The following is a 6,453-nucleotide window of genomic DNA, read 5'->3' as shown; positions in this document are numbered from 1 at the left end:
GCATCCTTCTGTTGTGTCTGAGTTGCTTTTTCTTTCAGTTCAGATGTCTGTACTGACTCTCTGCCTGTTGTGGCCTGTGCTTGCTCTCTGTGGTGTAAGTAAGAACCCAGGAATCCATCTCTGAGGCACTTTAGGGCTCTGGGGTAGTGTGGGGGTGTTAGCAAAATTTGCGCTGAGCCAACAGTTCTAGGCCAGAGCTCCTGAAGACAGTGGCTATGGTGGCCAGGGGCACATGACATCTATGTGTGTGTGGGTGGACAGGGTTCATTCATATTAAAATATGCACTTAGCCCAGGGCAGTGGCCAGCAGTCTTGGAGTGGGGCAAGTTCTCAGAACACTGGGTCAGGCACACTGTTATCAGGTATTCTATTCTATTCTATTCTATTCTATTCTATTCTATTCTATTCTTCTATTCTATGAGAGAGAAAGAGAGAGAGCAGGTAAGAGGAGCAGAGGGAGAAAGACAGAATCCCAAGCAAGCTCCACACAGTGCGGAGCCCAATGCGGGGCTCCATGCCACAACCATGAGATCATGAACTCAGCTGAAATCCTCAGACACTCAATCAACCAAGCCACCCAGACACCCCTAGCCAATCATCTTTTATGAACATCTAGGTTGTTTCCACTTTTTCAGAATTATAAATGACAATGTGTAAACTTCCATATTTATGTATTATTGTGGACTTATTTGATTACTTGATTGAAATAAAGAAGTAGAATTGATGGGTCAAAATGCATACCACTTAAAATTTGATAAGTTATTGCCAAATTGCCTTCTACAAAAGTTGAATCAGTTTACCTTCCCATTAACACTTGAACTGTGCAGCATTGGTGGTATAGTGGTGAGCATAGCTGCCTTCCATTAACACTTGAATCAGATTAAGGCAACAAATTGGTCCTAGATTGAGGTATTTCACAAGAGCAAATAATAAATCTCTCCAGAGAGGATAATCTCAACTTAGATCACACAAATTCACACATATAAGTAAAGCCCTGCCAAAGACGGGCTCTTAAAAATTACAAAATGCACAATGAAATATTCCATAATAAGCAAGAGTCAGCCTATGAGCTCATCAACAGACACCATGAAGAGAGTGAAAAGGCAAGCCACAGATGGGAAAAAAATTATTACAAAACATATATCTGTTAAAGGACTTGTATCCAGAATATATGGTAAAATAAAAAACAAAGGGAGACCAGTGCTCACTTTGGCAGCACATATACTAAAATTGGAACAATACAGAGATTAGCATGGCCCCTGCACAAGGATGACACGCAAATTCATGAAGTGTTCCATGTTTTCTTAAAGACTTTTAATGAAAATAGCAAATGGTCAAAAAATAATGATCATTTGAAACATCCTATTTTGGGGGTAACTTGGTTTTATGGATGCTGAAATATTAGGTGAAATACAGCAATTAAATCTTTTTTTTAATTAAAAAACCCAAAAAACAAAAAACAAAACAAAACAAAACAAAAACAAAGGGAGATCAGCCTTTAAAAATTCCCTGAGAAGACAAAATCAGTGTAGTCATATATAAAGCTTAATTTAGCTTATTTTATAAGATTAACTTGACCTGGGTCATTTCTTGCTTATGCCTCGGAAAATCATAAGCAAAACTTTAACTGTTTCCCAAGTTTGATATGAGGTAATTACTAACCAATTCTCTACTATTTAAAAAAATTCTAGTATTATAACCAGTTTCTGTGAAGAATAAATAGTCACTGCTTTCTCATTACATAAGCTACTTTATATACCCCTGAGACTCATTCCATGCTTTGGTTTCAGTGCTCCCAGTTTGCAAACTGTCTTTTTGGTGTGTGCATTATAAATTTTTACTATTTACTGCTTTGGTGATTCATTGGTTTTACTGAACTTTTGATAGTATAAAGAATTCTTACTAATCTATAAAGACAAGAGACAAAAACCTAATTTAAAAACTGAGCAAAAACAGTCTGAAAATGTCACAAAAGATATCCAAATGGCCAACATATATATATATGAAAAGATGCTCAACATTATTACTCATCTAGGTAATGTAAATAAGAACTAAAACGAGATACCACTACATGTTTGCCAGATTGGCTACAATTAAAAGGCTGATAATACCAATTGTTGATGAATAGGAATCACTGAAATGCTTGTATATTATGAATGGGAGTCCAAAATTATACAGCCAGTTTAGAAAACTGATTGGAATTTCTTTTCTTCTCTTTTCTTTTTAATTTTAGAGAAAGAGAGAGAGTGGGGGCAGGGAGAGGGCAGAGAGAGAGAGAGAGAGAGAGAGAGAGAGAGAGAATCTCAAGCAGGCTCCATGCATGGAGCTCCAGCATGGAGCCTGATGTGGGACTTGATCCCACAAACCTGGGACCATGACCTGAGCCGAAATCAAGAGTCAGACACTCAACCAACTGAGCCACCCAGGTACTTCCTGATTGGAGTTTCTAATGAAATTAAACATTTTTTCAAAATTGATGTAGGAAATAAAAACCTTAGATGTAGGAAGCATAAAGGATACTAAGCATATTAATAAACCTAAATCCATACCTAGATACATTACAGTGAAATTATCAAAACCTAAGGGAATATGTTAACACAACCAGAGAAGGTCTAGAAACAATGACCTACCCAGTAGTAATTAGAATCTCTAATGCCCAGGGGAGCCTGGGTGGCTCAGTCAGTTGAGTGTTGGACCCTTAATTTCAGCTTAGGTCATGATCTCATGGTTTGTGGGTTAAAGCTGTGCATTGGTTTCCACACTGACAGTATAGAGCCTGCTTGGTATTCTCTCTCTCTCCCTCTCTCTCCCTCTCTCTCCTTCTCTCTCAAAATAAAATAAAATAAAATAAAATAAAATAAAATATATAAAATATGATTGGCTAAGAGTTTGAGTTTTTTTGTTTGTTCATTTGTTTTGTTTTTAAATTCCACATATAAGTGAAATCACATGTTAGTTGTCTAGTTAGTTGACTTATTTCACTTAGCATAATACCCTCTACATCCACCCAAATTATCACAAATGGCAAATCTCACTCATTTTACAGCTGAGTAATATTCCATTATGTATACATACCACATCTTCCTTATCCATTCATTTATCACTGGACACTTAGGTTGCTTCCATATCTTGACTATTGTAAATAATGCTGCAATAAACATGTGGGGTGCACACATCTTTTTGAATTAGTATTTTTGGTTTATTTGGGTAAATATCCAATAGTGTAATTACTGAATCACGTGGTATTTCTATTTTTAATTTTTTGAGGAATTTCCATACTGTTTTCCATTGTGATTACACCAATTCACATTCCCACCAACAATGCACAAAGGCTCCCTTTTCTCCACATCCTTGCCAACATTTGTTATTTCTTGTATTTTTGATATTAGCTTTCTGACTAGGGTGAGGTGATATCTCACGGTGGTTTTGATATGTACTTTCCTGATGATTAGTGATGTTGAGCATCTTTTCATCTGTCTGTTGGCTATCAGTATGTCTTCTTTGGAAAAATGTCTAGTCAGGTCCTCTGCCATTTTTAAATCAGGTTGTTTGGAGCTTTTTGGTGTTGAGAACAAACTGGTGGTTAGCCAGAGGGGATGTAGATGGGATGATGGGAAAAATAGGTGAATGGGATTAAGAGGTACAAACATCTAGTTATAAAATAAGTAAGCACAGAGATGAAAAGTACATCATAGGGAATATAGTCAATAGCACTGTAATAATTTTGTATAATGACTACACTTCTCCTGGTGAGCATGAGTAATATGTAGAATTGTTGAATCAATATGTTGTACACCTGAAACGAATATAACACTGTATGTTAATTACACTTCAATTTTTAAAATCTCAGAATTGAACTGAAAGTTGTAGTGAATGCTAAATTAAGTTAAAATGAGAGCAAGTGAGGGGCGCCTGGGTGGCGCAGTCGGTTAAGCGACCGACTTCAGCCAGGTCACGATCTCGCGGTCCGTGAGTTCGAGCCCCGCGTCAGGCTCTGGGCTGATGGCTCAGAGCCTGGAGCCTGTTTCCGATTCTGTGTCTCCTTCTCTCTCTGCCCCTCCCCCGTTCATGCTCTGTCTCTCTCTGTCCCAAAAATAAATAAAAACGTGGAAAAAAAAATTAAAAAAAAAAAAATGAGAGCAAGTGAAATGAAATATAAAATATGATTTAAAATTATCCTTGCAAACTAAATATGTACTTTTAATTAAATGTTTTCTGTTAAGATTTAAAAAAAAAAAGATTGGTTAAATAAATTACAGTATATCTACACAATGATATACAGAATGGCCACAGAATCCAGAAACACAGATTTATTAAAAATCAAACATTTATCCCCTTCTTGTGCACCCACTTCTTCTGGTGTACAACAAAGGGACAGGCTTATTTGGTGAAACCAGTGCCACAATCAACTGAGGCAATGCACTTCAGATGCATATGCAGGGATTGAGGGAAATACTGCATTTATGCATCATGTTCATTGCAATTTGCACAGCTCATTGAACTCTACATTGCTAATGAAGGACAACACACCAAACATATCATATTGATTTGATATTATAATACCATATCAATAAATCAATTGTTATGTGTATTTGCCTATTTTTCCAGAGTTTTATAGTTCCTCCTTATAATAAGAAGAAAGATTTATTAGTACTGGCAAAAAAAGACCACAATTTATTAATGGAAAAAATTATAGAATAGAATGCATCGTATAATGCCAGCTTTGTAAAAACATGTGTGTGTGTCTTTGTATATGCATAGTAAAAATTCTGGAGGGCTTTCATATTTTATTTCCATATTGTTTCATTTTATGAGCCTTTATTTCCTTTATAACCAGAAAACCAATATAAATTTCCATTATGAAAAACTTGAACAAACAATAGTCGAAGCCGTGCTTGGGGTTAAAAGACAGTTGTCAATGTCTATAAACTGACCAATGTCTTCCTCGTTCCAAGCCATCTCTGTGTGAATGCTGGGACTGAGGCAGAAGGGAAAGAGGTGTTAGTGAAAAATCCAGAAAGTGAGAATGAAGGACTCCAGGTATTGAGAAAGGGAAAGAGAGGGGGTACCTCTATTTGTAAAATTGAGTAGTAGAGTCAGGATATAAAGAGCTTAGATCTACCTGGAGGGAAGGAAAGTTTACCAGGGTACTGGATCCTGTTTTCTCCACATTTCTCTCTGACCTCTAATTGTTCATAATCCCAAAAAAGGGGTACCTCTCTTTGTAAAATCGAGTAGTAGAGTCAGGATATAAAGAGCTTAGATCTACCTGGAGGGAAGGGAAGTTTACCAGGTACTGGATCCTGTTTTTTCCACATTTCTCTCTGACCTCTAATTGTTCATAATCCCAAAAAAGGGTGGAGGAGATGCTGGTGGCATGAATTCTTTATCCTCCTTTCACTTTTAGATCAAGACTCATGGGGCGCCTGGGTGGTTCAGTCGGTTAAGCGGCCGACTTCAGCTCAGGTCACGATCTTGTGCTCTAAGAGTTCAAGCCCCATGTGAGGCTCTGTGCTGACAGCTCAGAGCCTGGAGTCTGCTTCTGCTTCAGATTCTATGTCTCTCCCTCTCTCTGCCCCTCCCATGCTCATGCTCTGTCTCTGTCTCTCAATAACAAATAAAAAAATTAAAAAAAAAATTTTTTTTAATTTAGATCCAGACTCAGGACCAAATAAGTATTAATTAGTGAGAGGAATAAGAGAGCAGGGTACTTCTGCAGGGCCTATCCAGCGATCATCTTAACTATGGCTGTATAGTTTTCAAGGTTCTCATCCTAGAATCAGGTCTGTAGGAACATTTTCAACCCATCTCACTGGGAATACATGAGGTTCACTATCCCTAGGTTACTCTTTTTTTTTTTTTAATTAATGTTTATTATTTATTTTTGAGAGAGAGAGAGACAGAGTGTGAGAGGGGGAAGAGGCAGAGAGAGAGGGAGACACAAAATCTGAAGCAGGTTCCAGGCTGAGCTGTCAGCACAGAGCCTGATATGGGGCTTGAACCCACAAACCATGAGCTCATGATCTAAGCCAAAGTCAGCCACTTAATCGATTGAGCCACCCAGGCGACCCCCTAGATTACTCCTTGCACAACAGTTAGGTTTTATTACTGTAATTCTTACCAGATGCCATTTGCAGTTTGAGAGCTTGGGGTTTTGTTTTTTGTTCGTTTGTTTTTTAAATAATTGTCTATCTTTCTAACTTCTCTCTATATCTTCCTGAGCAACTTCTCCAGTGTTTCTGGTCCTCTTCTTGTCAGCCACAAATGTAGTCAACATGAGGTCCACTATTTATATAAAGATATAATTTCTATAACAACATGATTAATTATTTCTATATATCTCCATATCTCATATAAAGAGATTTAAGATTATCGATACATTCAGTTAATACAGAAGACTGCAATCACATTATAGATCCAATTATGTATTGAAAGGGCCTGGTATGTTGTAGG

General features: G+C 37.3%; 1 non-coding gene across 1 annotated transcript; it reads left to right on the top strand.

Annotated features, from left to right (window-relative positions):
- The first annotated feature begins 1,200 nt into the window (after positions 1-1,200).
- LOC112869780 (U6 spliceosomal RNA) lies at positions 1,201-1,304 on the top strand. The gene has a single exon (XR_003224426.1). It is a non-coding gene; the product is annotated as a U6 spliceosomal RNA (small nuclear RNA).
- Positions 1,305-6,453: the final 5,149 nt, after the last annotated feature.

Source organism: Puma concolor, chromosome A3, assembly GCF_028749965.1.
Source record: "Puma concolor isolate L17-30 chromosome A3, mPumCon1.1.hap2, whole genome shotgun sequence".
In the NCBI taxonomy this organism is placed as follows: Eukaryota; Metazoa; Chordata; class Mammalia; order Carnivora; family Felidae; genus Puma; species Puma concolor.
The sequence above is the reverse complement of the archived record's forward strand: the minus strand, read 5'-3'. Positions and strand labels throughout refer to the sequence as shown.